Source organism: Corvus moneduloides, chromosome 7, assembly GCF_009650955.1.
Source record: "Corvus moneduloides isolate bCorMon1 chromosome 7, bCorMon1.pri, whole genome shotgun sequence".
Taxonomy (NCBI): domain Eukaryota; kingdom Metazoa; phylum Chordata; class Aves; order Passeriformes; family Corvidae; genus Corvus; species Corvus moneduloides.
Window position 1 is genome coordinate 37718198 of NC_045482.1, and position 17335 is coordinate 37735532.

Consider the following 17335-nt stretch of genomic DNA (forward strand, 5'->3'; position numbering starts at 1 on the left):
CTGGATGGGCTTTAAGGTCCCTTCCAAACCAACCCATCCTGGATTCTGGGATTCTTAGCCCAAGCAATCCCTGTCTCTCTCTGGGGCTGCCATGGCTTCCTTCCCACACGGAATTCCCTGTTCCTGCCCTCTCCATCCCGGTGCCTGCTCAGCACTGAGTTCTTGGCCTCCACACCCAGCCCTGACTAAGTCCTGACACCCAGATCTGCCTTTCAGATCTCCTGCCCGAGCAGTTCACGGTCCAGAACCACCCCAGCGCTGCTCCTGCAGCAGGGCAAGGACAGAGATCACTCCCTGCCCACGCAGAGATCTGTTCCTTACTCCCTTAAAGCTTTTCCCAAATCTCTTTATTCGATGCCTGTTCTTCTAGTCCTCCTTCCAGGAATTTTTTCAAGTTCTCCTCCAGCCTTTATCTGAATTTTGGGACACAGTGGGGAGGTTTGTCCTTGGCCCTGACTCAGTGCTCAGTTTTGCAGCATTTTTCATACAAAAGCCTAAGGAATTTTTAAAATTAATATTCATGCTTTAGTAACCCTAAGAGGAAAACATGGACATCTCCGAGGTGAAAACATGGACATCTCCAAGATGCCATGTAGGTGAATAATAAGCGATTAATTCCAGATTTGGGTCTGACTTTGCAGCTTTTTCAGGGAGTGATCAATGTTTATATCAACAGGGCAAATATTAGGAGAAGATTATTCTCCCAGAGGGTGCTGGGGCACTGGAACTGCTCCCCAGGGAATGGGCACAGCCCCAAGACTGCCAGAGCTCCAGGAGCGTTTGGACAATGCTCTCAGGGAGGATTTTTGGGGTATCCTGTGCAGGGCCAGGGGTTGGACTGGATGGTCCAGGTGGATCCCTTCCAGCTCAGGATCTTCTGGGATTCTATGATTTAAATGAAGTTACGCAGAGGAGCGGACGCGTGGCAGAGGACGGAAGTGTCTCAGGCTGTGTCAGACCTGCTTGAGGGAGGTTCCATTTTGGAGATGCTCTTCCCATAGCCACTGGAAGAGGAAACGGGAGCAAGCACGGAGCAGGAAAGACCGGTGGTGCCGTGGAGCCCCTGATTTGTGTGCTGGGAGTGGGGATGGCAGTGGGAGAGAGGTTGTGAAGCTTCTCCCAGGAGCGTTCCTGCCTTTCCGAGCAGCTCTCAGCTGGCAGCCAGTGCTGATTTCATAGTAATGCTCCTTTCTGAATCGGTGCTCAGACTGTTTTGAATACTTTCTGCATGACTAATTAATGTTCCGAAATGAATTAAACGGTGCTGTTAAACTTCAGCCTGTGCGAACAGACGACCCTTCTTCACTATTTTATCTCGGAATTCTCAGGGAGGGGGCATTGCCTCTTATCTAAAAGCCACTTTACCGAGCTGAGATGTGATGTCATGGTCTGGAAATACGTGGGGATTTTCGTGCTCGGCCTGCCGAGACACAGCCGTGACTTCGGCGTGATAAACCTCATTAACGTCCTTAAAACCTGCGAGCAGCCGAGATAACAAACCCCGCTGGAAACTGGCACGAGATGAAACCCCGCAGCCTCGCAGCCGGAGTTTTGCTTGGGTAAAGCTTTCTGCAGCCCTGTGCTGGGATCAGGCGGTGATTCAGCGCCGGGCAGACACTCCCAGCTGGAGCCGGGAGCTGGAACTCGCTGGCCGGTCACCCTCGGGAAGAGCAGCACCAGCTCCGCAGAGCGGAAAAGCTGCTGGGAATAAGGTAATTCCACAGGCAGGAATGTTGGTGGGTCACTCCTGGATGGTGCTGGCGAGGTGCTCGGGTCGTTTCTGGCTCGCAGGATTCCTCTCCCTTTTGGCTGCTAATTCCCTGTGCTTTTGAATTCATCCCTTGCTATCCATAGTTTATTTTCCCTGGAACAAAGACGAGCAGGAGAAGCGCCTGATTGTTTGATCTGTGTACACCGGCGCGGAATAACGCAGCATCTCCTTTTTAATGAAGCACGGAGGAAAGCTGGAGCTCAGCACAATTCCCAGCCCGCCGGAGATCCTAATCTCGCCTTCCCAGCCCAGGAGAGCGGGCACTGCCGCTCCATGAGCCGGCCCCGGCAGGGAGGCGAGCCCAGCCCGCTCCCGCATCCCTGGGTCCCGCATTCCCGGCTCCCGCATTCCCGGCTCCCGGGCTGCCCCGGCCGCCGAGGGCGCGATGGAAAATCCCTGAGCCAGCGGCTGGCAAATCCGGGCGGCAAAGGTACATCCCTGTCTCTGTTTAAACGCCCCAAATCCCTTCTTTCTACCCCTTTCCCCTGCTGTTTTCCCTATTGTTTTTCTCTATTGTTTTCTCTATTGTCACAGCGGAAAAAGCGATTATTTTTCAGTCGAGAAGTCACTTGGGTTGACACGTGCTTAGGAAAACAACCCGTGCCTCTGTCGGGTTAAAGGGAAATACCCATTTTCCCTTCGTTCAGCCCCGGCTCGGTGATTCCAGCTGGGTTTGGGAACTCCTCGCTCCGTTCCAGGAGCACAACCGGCCCCGCGCTTGCCGCGGGAGCGGCGGGATGAGCCCCGGGGGCAGCTGGAAGGGGTTTCCAGGAGCCCCCCGTGTTTGGACCCACCCTTCTGCCCTCAAATTCCCTGGTTTTTGGGGGTCACAGCCGCAGGAGAGGGTGCTCCGGGTGTTTTTGGCGCTGGAGAGGTGACGGAGGCGCTCCCGGGGCTGGTCCTGCCCCGCTCCCCAGCGGGGCTCTGGGGTTTGGCAGGAGGCTGAGGGTGTGATTATCATTATTTTTAATTTTTTCTGGGAGCCGCTTTACGGAAATGTGGCTCTTCACGAGTCGTTTTCCGCGTGAAAGCAAAGGGAATAATTATATTTATTGGGAGTAAAAGAGAATCACGGTGCTGCCGCTAAAAAGCTTCCCACTCCTCTTCCCTGTTAATTAAAAATGCTGCTCTGTAAAAAATCATGGAATGTTTTGGGCTGCAAGGGACCTTAAAGCTCGTCCCGTTCCACCCCCTGCCATGCGCAGGGACACTGGTCGCTCCAAGCCCTATCCAGCCTAGTTTTGGATTAAATTAAATGAAAAATCAATTTGATAGATAAATAATTGTATTTCCAGGGTGGAGCCGGAGTATGTGCTCTTTCCTGCTAAAGTGCTGTGTACTTGGAGGGAATATTAACAATTCCTTAATAATCATTACATTCCATTCCTAAGCATATCACTTGCCAATACAACGAGCTGGATAATTTTTTTCTATATCTGCCTATTTTGGGAGTTTTTATTTGGCAATGAACACGGGCAGGTATGAAAACCTGCCCGAACTGTGGCAGTCCCTGCAGGAATATCCATTGGGTGGAACCCACATTGTCAGGAGTGTATTGGCTGATTTTTTCCGGTGCCAGGAGCCCAGGCTGTGGGTAATTTTGTTTTTGAATCACTTCAAGATTCATTTCCAGGCCACACCAGCCACTGGGCTGATGGATTGGGAACTTCCACTGGGCAGAACCGGCACAATAACTGTATTTTGTATATAAAAATAAACTATTTATTGCTTTGGAGAGCTTGTTCCGTGGGAGTTGTTGTAAATCCCAGCAATCCCAGTGAGAAGTGGGTGGAAATCCCTGGAGTGGCCATCACCATACCTTTAGAACAACCTCTGCTGGATTTCCCCCTGCTTTTATTGCTGTGGAAAAGCCGTTTTGCACTGAGATGGGAGGATCTGGCTGGCTCAGAGCTGGCGCTGGTGGTGTCAGGAGGTCAGGCTGGCTCTGCATCCCGCTTCAGCCTCGCGGAATCCCGCGGATTTCAGAGCTGCGAGTTCGTTTTCCTGCTGTGGAAACTCGATGGTGCCGTTCCCTCTGCAACCAGTGCTGGGGGCAGGGCTGGGAAACGCAAATTTGGGTATTTTTGCTTGATTGTGGTCAGTGATGAGCTCGCAGGGTCCAGGCTCTGGAAGGGAGGCGGTGTCGGGATGAGGTTTCTCCACTGGATCCGCGTTTTCTTGGCGGCGGAGCGAGCTAAAAACAAATCCTCAGTGAGACAAATGATCCCCAAATGATTTAGCTCATTAGGACTGCTTGGATAAAATGATTCCCACTCATCCACTCATTAGTTACGCAAACACCAAGGACAGGGTTTAACCAGGCTTGCTCCCAGGTCTAACCCCGCTGCCTCCGTACAGCCCTGGGAGGTGCCAGCAGGGAGGGAATCCAACCCTTCCCGTTCCCACTGGATTTTTTTTTAGGCCACTGCTGACATAAAAACATCTGAAAAGTCACCCTGGCCGTGTTACAGAGGGAGACTTGTTCCCTGTGAATCTAAAACTTTATTTATGCGTCAGCGATCTGCTGGTTTCATTATTTGGCGCTCGCGTGTCTGATCTCGAGGCTGATTTCCTGCCACTCTCTGGTGTAAAAGTGAAGGATAAGTTACAATGGAGCTTGGAAAGGGAATAAATTATTTGCTTTCAGCTCTGCTCTTCAGCAGGGTTGGGGTTTTCCAATGGAAACCCAAGTTGCATCCCACGTTTTGTTGATCAATCCAGTTTCTCACGGCATGGATGCATAAAGGGATTTAAGGAGCACTAAAAATTAATGCTGGACATCCTTCAAGATGATTTTTAGGACCTGAGGCCAGGAAGTTCTGACCCTTCTCCTTTTCCTGCACCTCATGTCTGTCACATTGATGGGATGGGATGGGCAGAGCAAGTCCTTGGGGTCAAGTGATCCAAGGGCCCAGCTCGGCCATGGACAACTCCAGGAGAGCTGGAGGTATCTGGTGCTGCTGCTGCTGGTCTGGCTTGATAGAGCTCAGCAAGACCTATTTAGTGAAAAGCAACTCATTTAGCCCAAAAACAAACTGTTATTTCAGTCGTGGGGCCTGGGCTGACGTGGGCCCTGGGTGAAAGGTGCCGTGTCTGCCTTGCTGATTGGGATCTGCCTTTGGAGAGCAGACCTTGGCTCAGCGGGAGCAGCACAAAGCAGGTGGCAAGGTAGAATTTCTGGTGGCTCGTTGCCACTCTGGATAGGTTTTTACATCGGACAATCCCTTCTTGTGGTGTAATGGGAGAGGAAGGACAAAAGTACAAATATATCCCCTGATTATTCCACCTCTTTTTTAAAATTCTTTTGGATTCCGTGATTTTTTTTCCCGTTTGAATGACAAGACTTGTCAGAAATCCTTCTTTTTTTCCTACAAAGTGAATAATTCCTCTTTTTTTTCCCTGTTACAGACCCATTTTCCCCCTGGTGAGTTTTCTGTTTTCTTTGTGCCGTGGTGTGACCTACTCAGAGAGGAGCAGAGTCCTTATCCCTCTGTGGCCATATGTTCCCAGAAATAATCATCATTTCCCGTCAGGGCTGCGATTTGGGCTCTTCCACGTCCACTTTGGTGTCCCTCGTTGAGTTTTTACAAACCTGTTGTGGAAATTTGGAGGGCTTCACAGGAGAAATGTGTGTCCGGAGGCAGGACTCCTTCCCCACCAACAACACATCATTGTTAACCCCATAAATATCTATTTTTGACATCTGTACATCCAATAAACCCACGGTTTATCCCTTGGCACGTGTTAAACCGGGGAAAAATTCAGTATAAACGGCCGCTTGTTCGTTGCCCAGTCGTGCCTACGTGATCCCAGCTCAGCCCCTTCTCCAGCAATTCCCTGTGAATCACAATATTCCCATTTATCGAGCTGCCAGCAGTGCCAGGGCAGGGAGTTAAGACTGGGGCTCTCTCCCAAGGGATGCTGCAGATGCACTCAGCAGGAGCTGTGCCTCCTGCCAGGGCTTGGCTTTGCTGGAATACTCGGGAAATCTTTTGTGGAAGCCTCCAAGTTGGGATGGATTTGGGATGATGACATAAAAAAGCCTCCTGCTGCTCCATCGGTGTGTAATTCCTGAGTAAGCTCTTCCAGGGGCTTCCTAATTCTATATAAACTGCTAAATACTCTCTAAAAACTGCTAAATATTCTCTATAAATAGCTAAATATTCTCTAGAAACTGCTAAATATTCTCTAGAAACTGCTAAATATGATAGGAAAAGATGAGAGGTATTACGTCTACTAAAATGAAACTTTTATCATGTTTTTCTTTCATGTCTTTTACTTGTTTAATGCGAATCATTCCTGTATTTTTATCAAATTTGGTGCGTTCTATTTAAATTTGAGGGGGTTTTGGTTTTTTTTTTTCATTCTCTTCCTCTGCAAGTGCCTTTAATAGAATTCCATAAATTCCTGTCATGGAATTCTGGCTGCAATTACTTCCTATCAGTCAACCCCGAGCTTTTGTGTGTCTCTGCTTTCATCTCCTGAGCTGCTGTGCAGACGAATTATGACGCTCGGGCAGGTGCCTGACTCGCTGTGGGATGATCCCTGTGGATACTGGAAGGATTTGGCTGGAAAAATGGGAAGAGAAATATTTCAGCGTCAGGCAGCTCACAGAATTCCGGGGGTTTGTCCCGAGGAGGGAGTTTCCCTCATAAGGGATGTGCTGTGCTAAAAAGAAGCATAAAACCAGATTAACAGAGGAAATTACCTGGATTCAGGATTGGTTTGTAGTGCAGAGAATAAAATGACTCTGGAAAAGTGGAACTCATGGAAGGAGGGTGTTTTCCTGGTGTTTTATGTCCAGAAATGCTGAAGGCTGCACACTCCTAATCTTGCTTAATTTTGAGCTTATTAAATGTGTTTTTTAAGTGCCCTGGGGCAATTTTTAAAAAATCCTCAAAAATATCTTCCCTCAGGAAATTTCATGAACTGCTGCTCTGATTCTTTATTAATTAATTTATTTATTTACTTACTGATTACGTTCTCCTCCCTGAAGGGTTGGAAGTTTTTAACTCCAGTCCCTGTTCCCTTTCACTGTTAGCATTCTTTTATCCAGGCAGAGATTTCCAACTGGAATCACCTTGCAGTGTGAGTCTAGCGTTTTCCAGCTCTGCTTCTGGAGTGCAGGCGGGGTGATTGCAGCTCATTGTCCTTCTGTGACACCAAATTCACGCTCCCATGACGGAAATCAGGAATTTTTGGGTCTGGCTGGTGGAGGAAAGGGTTTGAAAAGCTCATTTTTGGAGTTTAATCAGCTGTAGGATGGCTTTTTAAAGTAAATATTGTGTGTCTGGACGATAAGGTGACGTTATGCCATAAATATCTGCCACAAAGTCACCTGAAAATGAGTTTGGTAGGAAGAAGGACAATCAAACCAAAATATTCTTCCTTTAAACCCCTGCATTTCTCTCTGCCACCTCCTGCGGATTTTAATTTATTTGTTGTTTCACACCGACACATTTTTGAATAAATGTGGCAAATTCCACCAGGTTGCTTTTCAGATGTTATTTTTGAGGAATTGAAGAAAACCTAATGTGGGCAGATGTGCATCAGCAGTGTCTCCAAAGAGCCCTGGTGGCACAGGGAACAATGGCTCTTGTCCTCAGAAGAATGGGAGCCCTTGATGAAATCTGAGCATCTCAAGACCTCACTCTGTGCATCTGCTGCTCAAGTCATGGGGTCTCGTGGGCTTTCCTGGCCAGAATCCCAAGAGGCAGCACTTTCATTCCACATCCCAAATATTGGTTTCATCGGTGCCGTGCACATGCAGTTTATTTAGAGTCGATTTTTGTGTTTGTAGGAATGAGATTTGTTTGAGAGTCTCCGTGTAAGGCTTGTGGCAAATCTAAATATATGAAACAAAACACTAAAGTAGACCATTTGAACTTTCAGATTTTTTAGGCTTTTTTTTTTTACATATTATTGTGTTTTTATGACCAATTTGGCCCATTCTATTGTGTTATTATGTATATTTAAATATTTAACGGTGTTGAATTTATTTTTGCATGTTTTATTTTCGCCACATCTACTGAGCTCTTTGTTTTTGTGCCTGACCAGGCTTTCCCAACCTTCAATATTTCGCCAAAGGGAGTTTGTTTTCCTGGGATTCTCATGTTTGTATAACAAGATTCTAAAGCCAAACCAGTGCAGGGCTGGATTTCATAGAAATCCCGCCTGGTTTTAGGGCTCTCCTTCTTCCCAGACGTACATTTGGGGCTAAACTGCCGAGGAAGCAGATGCCAGTCTGCAGATATTAAGAGTTAATATCTCTTGAGATGTGTTCATGCTCTTAAGGAGCTTCCAGCCCTCCAAGAGGCTCCTCTCCAGGAAGATCCAAGGGGCCGGCGGGGGCGGTGCCGGCGCGGAGCAGCGCTGGAGGAGCGGGTGAGCGCGGGGTTGGGATCTGGAGCCATCCGTAAATGTCAGAGCTGGACCCTCGGGATTCCTGCTGGGATTTTGCGGAGCTGTTTTCCAAGGAGGTTATTTGGTGGAGAAGAGTTTCTTGGGGTATCCATGGAGGTGGAAACGAGGAGTGGTTTGTGGGGAGTGAAAACGTTGTGGATTCTCTGCATCCCAAGATTAAGTGGCCTTGTTGTCCTCATCTTACCTCCTGTCTCTGCTGGAGGAGGACTGTGTGTCCATCCATGGATAAATGTACAAAAAATATGTCTAAAATACCTATTTTATGTCTCTAAAATATCTATTTTATACATCTAAATTATCTATTTTATATAACTCTACAAAATATGTGCACAAATATAGAGATCTCTGTCTTCATCAGGTGGTCTTCAAGGATTGAGAAGGTTTTGAAGTTGTTTTATCAGCTGCAGTTCTATTATGGAAGTTTCACTGCTATTAAACTATTTTCAGCTTGTATCAACCAAGCTTTGCACTATTTAAACATTTAATAGAGTACAGAGCATTTTTGGGGGAGTTCACAATGTTTTAAAAATTAATATCATTATTTTCTTACTTTTTCCCAGATAACAGAGATTTTAAACAGCTTCCACCTTGGGTTTAGATCTGATATTCAAGTAGGAAAAGGGGAAAAGGCTTTTTTGGGTGGTGTTTGTCCTCAGGAATGTTTTTCTGTGGAAGTGTTTTATGGATCAAATTTTAATTGAGGCAACCGAGAGTGTTGTTAAATGCATGAATATTTACCTGCTTGATAGAAGGAGAGTTTTATGCACACTAAAATGTTTTAGCTGGAAATGGCACTTGGTGGTGTTTGGGTTGGTGTTCAGACAACGAGGCCTTGGCTTTCTGGAACTGTTAAGATAAAAATCTTGAGAGTGACCCAGTTTAACAAAAAAATTTCCCAGGAACGTTCCTGGCTCCAAGGACACCACGAGCCCCACGTGTGAGGAAACTGCTTTTTGCAGCTTTGGGTCTGATCCTGGGCTGTAATTTGATTTTTTTTCCCATGATTGGGACACCTGGAAGTTTTCTCTCTTTCTTTCTCTGTTGGATTTGGGGATTTTTTTGGAGTTGGTCTTTTTGGTGTTTAGTGAGGTACTGATGGAAGTGCAGGATTTCCTTGGCTGAGGCAGCTGGAGGATGTTCCCATCATTGAATGTTCATTAACTTCCCAACCTTCACATCCAGCCTGGCCAAATGCCTCGATGGCTCCAAGTGGGAAGTTGTGTAACTTGGAAAAATCCTCCTTTCCCTAGGAAATCCTACTGAAAATGGGATCTGAAGGATGAAAAAGGGGAAAATAAGCAACACCACAGGCTGCATCCAGTTGCTTTTTTTCCTGTCTCCAGTGAAAGGGGACTGGGAGAACCATGGGGTGGGATTTGGCACTGGGATTTGAGGTGGGAAACCCCCGTGGACAGAGCTGGATGTTGTTTCTCCCCTCACCTTGAAAGTGTGCTGGCAGTAAAACTTTTCAGCACTTCTAATAATTGCAAAGTCCTGATTTCCTCGCTGGAATTAAATGCCTTTTAGTGGATTAGTTTGAATCACATCCACTAAGAGCTTGATCATCTGCCAGCCCCGAGAGTTGGGCCAAAGCTTTGTAAATTAATGAGCTCAAGGTGATTAGGACAGGTTGGGTACTTTGGACCGTGCACCAAATTGTCCCCGTGCAAGGTGTGGAGCTCTGGGCGTCTGTCACTTCTGTTTCCCATTTTCATTTGAATTCCTTGGCTGGGAGGGGGTTTTGGGAGGGGGTTTTCCAGGCTTGGTTGCCAAAAAACATGAAGGGAACCGTGTGATGCCTCATGAAAATTGTGTTGAGGTTCCAAAAGTAGGAGCAGCATTATAACCACACTTGTTGCTGGGATAATTCCAATTCCAGTCTCAATCCAAGGTTATTTATCCTTGTATCCAGGATCCATCCACAGGATGTTTTATGGGAAAAAGAAGCACCTGAAACCTCTGTGAGACGGGGTTTTTAAGCCTTGCAGCAACATTTTTTCATGGCTTTATGAATGGAAAGGTGTCTTGGGACAAATGTGTTGGTACATTTTTATATAAAGTGTGGGATTTTCCCAGAGTTTTTTCCCATCTTCCTGATGGATTCTTGACTCGGAGACAAGGAGAGGAACAGAGCTTTTATTACCCAATGGGGCAAGCTGTGGGGATGTCTTTAGCATGCACTTTATCTGCAGATCTCTTTTAACAAATGTGGTAACTTCCAGTAAAATGTGGCTTTTCTTGGAGGCAGGAAAGACTCTGGAATTTCATAAACTCTCGGGTGATAGAAGAATGAAAAGTGTGCACTGCACACCCAAATTCCCGCTGGTGTTTGTAGTCCCAAGGACAGTTTGATGCATTTGAGAGTGGAGGCCTCATTCCCGAGGCTGATCCCACACCTACCTGAGGGTTTGGATTCTGAATCTTCAGGAAATGAGAGCAATTCCAAACCATTGTGTTGAATTCTGTCCCGTTTGGTCTAAAATACCTGATAACTGTGTTCACTGATGCCAGTGTTATCTTCAGTTTTTCTCTCTGATCAACATCCATGGAGGGGGTTGGAATTAGATAATCCCTTCCAACCCAAACCATGCCATAATTTGTATTATAATTGCTTTTTCAAGGAATTTTTCCCTCACAGTTGTCTTCTTCCCATGTTTGTCTGAGCACGGTTTATGTCGTTGGGTATCAGAAGCTTTCTCAAGGGAGGATTATTTTCAAGGTGATCTGTCCTGGAAAGATTCCACGTGCTTCCAGCAGCTGTCAGCAGGGTCTGGCAGGGCTGGGCCAGCGCTTTTGGATCTGTCTGAGCTCTGTCCGTTTGTTGGATTTTTCACATTATTTTTAAGTGTTTTGGGTAAGATTCTAATACCTGCTTGTTTTTTTTCAAATCCCAAATTCCTGCAGCTCACCTGACTGGATAATACAGCACTGCCTGAATTTGTTTTGGGTCTCTGACGTGTAAAATTAAGCACTGAGGTTGCTTAAAGAAAACGGCACCATCACCAGGTCTTTGGCTGCTGGTGGTGAGAGAGAAATCTCCCGAGTCCAGCCCTTCATGGGTGGAACCTTCCGTGGCCAGTCCAGAGGATAATGGGGTGAGAATCTGGATAATCACTCAGGTGGGAACTCTGCCCCACTCAGGTGAGACCCCACCTGCAGAGCTGCCCCCAGCTCTGGGCCCACCATCAGGAGCAGGTCCAGAGGAGGCCCCGGAGCTGCTCCAAGCTTTTCAGCACTTCTAATAATTGCAAACTCCAAGGCTGGAGCCCCTCTGGAGCCAGGCTGGGAGAGCTGGGAATGTTCACCTGGAGAAGGGAAGGACACAGGGAGAGCTCCAAGCCCCTTGCAGGGCCTAAAGGGGCTCCAGGAGAGCTGGAGAGGGACTGGGGACAAGGCATGGAGGGACAGTGTTACGATCTGGTTTAAACTCAGAAAAGCAAAGCAAGCTAAATCTTTGTGCATAAACTGGAAAGAACTTAGAAGGTTCAAAATATTCCCAGAAACGAGATTAAAACCAAACGAGGTTAGATGTTGATGCCAAAAAACTGATGTATTTTATTTAATAGTAAAAGAGGCAAAGAGAAGGGAAGAGAAAAGAGAGAGAGAAAGAAATGAAAAAAAAGAAGGGTGCGCGGGGGGACAAGGAGAGGTGACAGGGGTTAGGTGGAAGCACATCACCCATCCGAGGGTCCCAATGATGTCTCATTGCTCCCCTCCTCGTGGTGAGGGTCCCCCATGGCCACCGTGGCCACACTGCCACACGCCAAAGAGTGCAGAATTCCATGGATTAATGCACACTTTGGGCCAGGCGGGAACGCCCACGTGCCTCTCTTGCAGGGGCTAGCTTGACGCTGTCCCTTGCAACACTCAGGGGCTGTTGCATCATCTCTGGTGCTCTGGTGCAGGGTCTGGGGACCCCTTTGAGGGGAGCCCCTGTGATGGGCCATGTCACCCCTTCTGCTGTGGATAAGCTTCTGACCAGAGGCTTTTCCAAGATACCCAAAGCCTCTCCTCCCTCCACCCCTTGGTGCGAGGGTCTGTGTGAGCCTGGCAGCTGATAGCCCTGGGGCTGTGGTCTCCACCTTGGGGGTGTTAAGCCTGTGCTCTGTGAATGTTCCCAGCCCTGAGTTGTTACTTCATCTTATCTTCATCAGTGAGCACTGTCAGACCTCAGGGCCCCATTCAGGGTGTGGGAGTCTTCTCTGCAGCTTTTGTAATACAGTTTTAAAAGTCCTTTAAGAAAATGTTTAAGTCATAAACTATAATATTTCAGTCTCTGACAGACAGGACACAGGGAATGGCTTCCCACTGGAAGAGGGAAGGGATGGATGGGATATTGGGAAGGAATTCCTGGCTGGGAGGGTGGAGAGGGGCTGGGATGGAATTCCCAGAGAAGCTGTGGCTGTGCCATCCCTGGAAGTGTCCCAGGCCAGGCTGGCTGGGGCTTGGAGGAACCAGGGATGGTGCAAGGTGTCCCTGCCACGGCAGAGGTGGACTGGGATGGGATTTAAGGTCCCTTCACACCCAAACCATCCCATGGTAACAGAGTCCATTGTGTCCCCAGCTGTGGATTGAGGCTGCACCTTCCACCCCATTCCGTGTGCTCCATGTTCGGGAAACGAGCACCTTGTTGGGAATGTCTGTGCTGGGAGATCCGGGCTGGGAGCTTCTGCCGGAATCCCTCTGTGTCTCTGCACTGATTTTAAACAGAGACACATCCCAAAAGAGCCCACACTGGATTTCTGCTCCGTGCAAGCAGGAGCTGATGGTGTGATGAGATGGGAGCTGTGCCTGGAGCTGGATGTTGAGATTCCTATTAACCCTGGGGGTAGCACTGGAAAAATGCTCTTTTGTTCCCAGTTTTGCACAGGAAGCTCATTTTGGCGTCTTTTAATATCACAGCTCGAGCTGGCAGGGAGTCAGAACTTCAGCTTCATGACCTCATATCTCTGGCACAGAGCGTGGAGCTCCCTAAACCAGCCCCTGGTAATAAATCAAAAATGTGAAATGTCTGCAAGTCTGTCATAACAGGAGAAGGTTGTACATCACATTTTTTATTTCTTCTTTTCCGCTTCGAGAAGAAAAATGAATTTTTTTGAGCTGTGATCAGGATTCCAGAGGATGAGCAAGCCCAGAGGGGGAAGTTCTGGGTTTTGCTCTGTCCCCTCTGTGGCTGTTGGGGTTGAAAACCCACCTGAGTTCCCAGAGTGGTGCCTCCACCTGCGCTGGGATCTGCTGCTTTATCGGGGAATCATAGCCATGAGGGGCGAGTGTGCTGCCAATGACACTAAAAAACCCCATAAATCTAGGAAGGGATCTTAGAGCTCATCCCACCTGCCACGGGCACCTTCAACTATGCCAGGTTGCTTCAACCTCGCCTTGGAACTTTATTTTATTTTTGTTTTATTGTTTTTCTTTTGGTTTTTTAAATTATTATTTCCTGAAAGACTCTAAAACAAAGACTTAAACCACTGGTTATTTTCTGTTCTGAGGCAAACAATTTTCATGGCAACCCTATGCAAAATTTTAGGATTTCAAGTGTGCAGGTGTGGAAAAAACAATTTCCTCGTGGAGGGATGAGACCTTTCCTGCTTCTCTGTTAATTCTGTTGCATAGAGGGGAAGGATCACAAATACAAAACCAAACTGTTCAAACTTCAGTTTGTTATCGTTTTAATTTATTTCTCTAACAGTCTCACCTGGAGCAATTCTTTTTGTCAGGTGATTCTGGTAAACAAAGAGCAGACACCTGAGCAGAGGTGGGAAACTGTTCCCTAATTAATTCCTGGTGCTTCTCCCACTGCTGGTGACTTTTTAAGGAGCTCAGGGAGCTCCTCTTCCCTGGTTTGGTCCTGCTCACCTTATCACGCTGCTCTGGAGCTCTGTGGTTCCCTCTCCTCTACAGAAAGGTACAATTTAAAATCACTTTTTGATCTGTGAAAGGTTTTAATGGAGAAGATGAAGGACCTGGATGGCAAAGGAATGATTTGTGGTGGCACTGGGAGTTGGGACTGCTCTGCTTGGGCTCCAGTGCTTGGGAGCCCAAATTAATTTTATTGGGATTTAGGAATCGTGGTGATCAGAGTTGTGGTCTCAACTATGAGTCTGTGTGTAGAGCTCTGCTGGGTGCAGGAGGGGCCAGGTTTGGGTGGATTCCAGGCTTTCTGCAGGATCAGGCTCCTGTGGGAGCTGGTCCCACTCAGCCTTGGCAGGAGGATGCTCCTGTCCCCACTCAGGGCATCAGCGTCCCTATGGAGCTGGGATTTGAGGTCAGTGGGAGCTTTCCTGCTGATTTAAAGGAAAGCAGAGCAGGGGAAGCCTCTGCTCCCAGGAATTCCTGGTTTCCACGTGGTTTTGGAGTCATTTCTGTCGGAATACATTAGCAAACCTTCCTGACTTCCACTGGGCACCCTGTGCCAAGGCCTCACCAGCCTCACAGGGGAGGATCTATTCCCAATATCCCACCTATTCCCAATATCCCATCTATTCCCAATATCTCATCTACCCCTGCCTTTTCTCAGTTTAAAGCCAAAAGCTGTGGCTGTCCCTGAATCCCTGGAAGTGTCCCAGACCAGGCTGGATGGGGCTTGGAGCAGCCTGGGACAGTGGGAGGTGTCCCTGCCCACAGCAGGGGTGGGATGGGATGAGCTTTAAGGTCCCTTTCCACCCCAACCCATTCCATGACTCCCTGATTTTATATTATTATATGAATTATAATATTTAAATACAGGACAATTATAACAATAGACAATTAGATCTAACAATAAATTATAATATTTTCATATATAAACATGCAACCAGCACTGACATGCTGGCATGAGCCAACTCCAGGCCTTCATTTCCAAGTATGGCCAGAGCTGACCTCATTCCTGAGTTGCCTGGAAGTGCTCAGGGCTTGCAGAAAGAAAAAAAGGAAAGAAAATTTCTTTTAAAAGTGTCTTTCTTCCCTTATTAATTTAAGATATTTGCATGATTAGACATCATGGGAATTAAATTGGTGTTTCAGTGCCAAAAAGGCTGTCTGTTGGTGAGCCTGGCCATTGATATCATCAAAGTCATCTATATTTTATCTATAATATCCTTGGGAAGGCCATCATTCCCTAAAGGAACCTGACCTGATTGATTTTTTTCATGAGGCCTAAATGACCTATTAAAAAAATGAATTAAAATAGTGGCATGGAAAATAATTTGGAATTCCTTTTATCACACCTATTCCCATGTATCCTTTGGACCAGTGGGATTTTTGAATTTCTAGCCCGTTTTCTACTTAGTCTGTTGGCTTTAGGGAGTAAATTTTTATCATCCTTTAATCTAGACTGATTTAATTTAATTTTTTTTCTTTTCTATAATGTTCTGGACTGGCCAGGTTGTGCTCTCTGCTCTATTTTGCACAGGCTGTGCTGATCCAGGGGCAATCCTTTGGTATTCCCAAGGATCCTTCACCCTTTTGGAAGCGATTTCTCAATTATTGGGGAGCCTAAAAATCAATATAATAAAATATGATGGTGTCAGCCGAGTGCTTGAAGTGGGAAGCAAACTACAGATCTCTGGTTCAAATATTTTAAATTTAAATGGGTTTATTGTGTCTTAAATATTCCTTTGTGCTTGTTGTGGTGAAATATTGAAGTGTTGTGGAATGAATTTCCTGGAAGCCTCGTTTTTCCCAAGGAAAATCAGGAAGAGGGGCCCTCGGAGGGTCATTATTTATAATGGTATTTGTTCCTGTCAGCATGGAAATAATTGGCAGAAAAGGTCAATTTGAGTGAAATTAGAGGCTGAAAATTGGTGTATTTTCAACATTTCCCTGGTCAGGAGTGAATTCCTCCATGAATTTGGGGTAGGACTGAGCGTGGAGATCAGATCTAATGCAAACCAGTAAATCACAGGGAGAATGTCAGCGGTGACACAATGGAAGTTACAGATCGTGGCCTGTGGAATTCCAGGTGATTCATGAGGGGAAATGAAGCAATGGTGAAATCAGGGGGCACATTTGGAAAGCTTTTGTGTTTTTAGCACGTTCTGAAGGCGAGTGAGTGAGGCAGATGAGTTGGAGCATGATTTTGAGGGATTCTTCGTACCAGATAACATCTCTGGGCTGGCAGGCTCCTGAATTATGGGTGATATTCCAAAAAAACCTTGGGAAAGTGGACTTTGTAATGCCAAGGGGATGAGGCATTCGGATCTAGCAGGAGGCAGGGCAGATGAAGAGAGGTTTAAAGTTTAATTAATACCAAGAAGGGGTTAAGTTTTAATTGATGTGATCCATAAACCTTCTGCATTTTCCCCATTTGGTTATGGGGGGAGGTGTAAAGGGATGTGGTGCTGCCAGGGCCTAAAGGGGCTTCAGGAGAGCTGGAGAGGGAATTTGGATAAGGGATGGAGGGACAGGACACAGGGAATGGCTTCCCAGTGCCAGAGGGCAGGGATGGGTGGGAGATTGGGAAGGAATTGTTCCCTGGGAGGGCGGGCAGGCCCTGGCACAGGGTGCCCAGAGCAGCTGGGGCTGCCCCTGGATCCCTGGCAGTGCCCAAGGCCAGGCTGGGCAGGGCTTGGAGCAGCCTGGGACAGTGGGAGGTGTCCCTGTCCATAGCAGGGCTGGGATGGGATGGGCTTTAAGTCCCTTCCAACCCAAACCAGTCTGGGATTCCATAAAAATTGTCCAATGCGTGTGGGTTTCTCTCCATCCTGGACATCCCGTTCCTTTCCCACCTCAGCTCCTGTTCCCTTGCCCTGCTGATCTTGGGCAGTGTCCAGGTCCTTGTCCTGGCTCCTGGGTGGGGTTATTGTGCTTCACTCCCTTGATTTTTTATTTTTATTTTTTATTTTTATTTTTGTTATTTTTATTTATTTTTTATTTTTAAAATTATTTTTATTTTTAATTTTTTTGGTTTTTTATTTTTATTTTTTTATTTTATTTTTATTTTTTATTTTTATTTATTATTTTTATTTTTTTATTTTTATTTTTATTTTTTGTTTTTAATTTTTATTTTTACATTACCCAAACCGGGGTTTTCCTGTTCTAATGGACACTTTGTGATGTCCTCGTGACCCTCGGGATTTATCTCATTCCTGGAAGATCCTCAATGATCTTCCCACCCCTTTTTTATCTGAGCCTATTTTTAGGAAGCTTTATTCATGCCAG

At 46.7% G+C, this 17335-nt stretch overlaps 1 protein-coding gene across 3 annotated transcripts in view; it reads left to right on the forward strand.

Moving 5' to 3' along the window:
* Window positions 1-954: 954 nt before the first annotated feature.
* Window positions 955-17335, forward strand: part of LYPD6 (LY6/PLAUR domain containing 6) — a 32057-nt gene continuing 15676 nt past the window's right edge. Inside the window, exon 1 of one of the 3 annotated variants that reach the window (XM_032114097.1) lies at window positions 955-2201. The gene's annotated coding sequence lies outside the window, so the exon portion shown is untranslated. Of the gene's footprint in view, window positions 2202-5214; window positions 5832-17335 lie in introns of those variants that run through there. The other 2 variants (XM_032114098.1, XM_032114096.1) reach the window with 2 other exon arrangements.